Consider the following 3,278-nt stretch of genomic DNA (forward strand, 5'->3'; position numbering starts at 1 on the left):
ACATAATCCCATTCATTTTCAATGGAGAGCTGGCGACTTCCGGCGACACGAGCGACAGTAACCGTTGGCGATGGAATGTGGGCGTGTCAAGCGATGCGAGTCATGAGGCGAAAAACATCCCGCGAGTAACCAACCATGGTGAGGATAAATGCGATCGCTGCTTTGTACCTGTTGTGGAAATCCCAAAAATGCCGGAAAGCCAAACGCAGACGTGTCTGGGTTCACAGCACCATACAGAGGCGCACACAACTCGGTGAATTTCACCGTCTTCTCCAGGAACTGCGCCTGGATGACAGCCGCTTCCAGCGCTACTTTAGGATGACGGGTGCCCAGTTTGATAACCTGCTAGCTAGGGTCGCTGCCAGAATTTCTCGGATGGACACCAACTACAGGCGATCCGTCTCAGGTGTCTCAGGCGAGGGGCAGTTTCACAGCGATTATTTTGCACTTCATTTCAATATTTAATTTCGTTTATTATACGCAAAAGTTTTGCGTTAAAAGCATTTCTAAATTCAGGTCATATTTACAACAAACGAAAAATCAAGCCAAAATAACGAAGTGGTCAAAAAACTGAGCTATGGAGTTTGGATCGATCAGCACTGTAGCTGATCAATATAATGCCATTTAAAATGGAAATAAATACTATATTTAAAAGCCTGCCAAGTAAAGTATACAATATGTGTAATGTCAGCAATATTTACTTATAGTAACAAAGTATGCATTCTCCTAAAATATCAGTGTATTATATGTTTTAGGTTGAGTATTAATCCTGCATTAATGTGCATTACACATTTTACTAAAGTATATACACTGACATTATTTGGCATAATTTTTTTGTAGCCTCTTTGTAGCCATGTTAATAAAATACAAATACCATACTACAGCTGATTTGACTTGTTTTCTATGCTCCAGATACCTTGCCACAGGTGACTCCTTCAGGACAATCGCCAACAGCTTCCATGTTGGGGTCTCCACAGTCACCAAGATTGTCCCTGATGTTGCCACTGCAATTTGGGACTGCCTCGTGGAAGAGTTCATGCCGGTGCCCACCACAGAGGAGTGGAGGTCAATTGCAGTGAAGTTTGAGGAGAAGTGGAATTTTGCTCTTTGCTGTGGAGCTGTTGATGGGAAACATGTTGTCCTGAAAGCGCTTCCTAACTCAGGATCCCAGTTTTACAACTACAAGGGAACTTTCTCCTTGGTTCTCTTGGCAGTTGTGGATGCCCAGTATTGTTTCAGGGTAATTGATGTCGGGGGCTATGGGAGGACCAGCGATGGTGGGATTCTTGCTAACTCAGCTTTTGGTCAAGCACTTCGATCAGGCACCCTCCAACTCCCTGCTGACCTGCCACTACCTCGAGCTGACCACCGAGGACCCCAGCCACATGTGTTTGTTGCTGATGAGGCTTTTCCACTACGTAGAAACCTCATGAGACCATTCCCCGGGCACATCCTTCCAAGAGAGCATCGCATCTTTAACTACCGTCTGTGCCGGGCTCGGCTGGTTGTTGAAAATGCCTTTGGGATCCTTTCGTCCCAGTGGAAGATGTACAGGCGTGCCATTGAGGTTCACCCTGATGTTGCAGAGATGTGTGTTAAAGCCACCTGTGCTCTCCATAACTTCCTGCGGAGGACAACCCAGACACCTGCAGTGAGGATGAACATCCCAGCTGGTGAGGTGGAGCCACTGCCAGGTCTGGGAAGACTTGCTGCTAACAACTCGGCTAGAGAGGCCATCAGGGTCAGGGAGGCCTTCACATCCTACTTCTCTGCTGAGGGAATGGTCTCATGGCAAGATGCTGTCTAGTGCAAAAGCATACCCTAAACTGTTCTTGAGCCACATTCCTGACTATCTGTTTTGAGTCATGACATGTACAAGGCACATTTTGTTTCCTTTATACTTTAGTAAAAAAGCTACAAAAAACCCACTTCATCCTTAATGAACCAAAGTACTTTAATTCTTTAAAAACTGATTTGTGAACATAATTGTAAATTGTAACAACAATAAATAAACATATGAACACATTTGTTAATTGTAACAACAATAAATAAACATATACAATCCATTAAAGTGTATTAACTGTATTCAACTACAAATAAAAAAGTAAATAAATAAAAACAAAGCCTGCTTCCTTCCTTGCAATGATTACCACCCTTCTGCTGGCTCCAAATTCAGTGTCACAGTGCTCGATTCATATATCAGTTTATGTATTTGAAATTTGACGAATTCTTCTTGTTGGGGTGGCAATCGCTGTAAGGAAGGAAGCAGGCTTTGGAAGAAAAGCTCATCCTCTGTGGGTGGCGGTGGGGGAAGTGGAGATGTCCTCTGCAGACATTCAAGCAGCAGCCTCTCGATCTCAGCCTCGCTCTTGCTGTAATGAAATAGAAACACATACTGTGAATATACTGAATTGATTCCATCCATGGAATAGTTTAGATAGTTTGATATCAATAAACAGAAAAAAATACATTACAACTTTTGTCATGTACATACTTCTAGGTGGCTTTGGGACAGCAGCAGCATCATCAGTCTCAGCAGAAGCACTCTGAGGCTCTGCCTCACTGCTGATGGATCATCCATGTCTGTAACGTGACAATATAACAAAGGTGTCTTGTTTTTGTCTGACAGATACTTGAATGATGGTTATTCAAGCTTTTCAGAAGAAGAGAATCAGAATGAGCTTTATTGCCAGGTATGTTTTCACATACGAGGAATTTGTTTTCATGACAGAAGCTTCCGCAGTGCAACAGAATGACAGCGACAGTACAAAAACACAGATAATAAAAGAAGAATAAGAATAAGAATAAGAAATAAAAATATATAAATTGACAATTGTATGTGCAGGTATATTACAATAGACAGTTTTGTATGTACAGGTATATTATATGCAAATTTGAGGTGTAGACTAAGTGTGTGTGTTAGATAAATAAGAGTGTATGAGTGTATAAATAGTGTTGTGTGTTCCACAGTTATTGTCAATTGTCTCTGGTGAAACTGATTGCAGGGATATAACTAAAGACAGGACAAACTAACAAAAACACAAAAACAACTGCAGAGCACGCCACGGAGGCCGCCATCACCATCGGCGCCATCTTGTTTTTTAGTGTAAATTACTACACAAATAATTTTAATACGTAATACATTTCCAACCATCATAACATATATGTTTGAAATATCGTTACTGATGTTACTGATCTAAAAATACAGCTAGTTATTCTTATATAAAATATTTTCTGTATGAGTTTCCTGTGTTTGTGTATTCCCTTGTCAACCAACC

This window comes from Sinocyclocheilus rhinocerous, unplaced genomic scaffold (assembly GCF_001515625.1).
Source record: "Sinocyclocheilus rhinocerous isolate Xijiao unplaced genomic scaffold, SAMN03320098_v1.1 scaffold3268, whole genome shotgun sequence".
Taxonomy (NCBI): Eukaryota; Metazoa; Chordata; class Actinopteri; order Cypriniformes; family Cyprinidae; genus Sinocyclocheilus; species Sinocyclocheilus rhinocerous.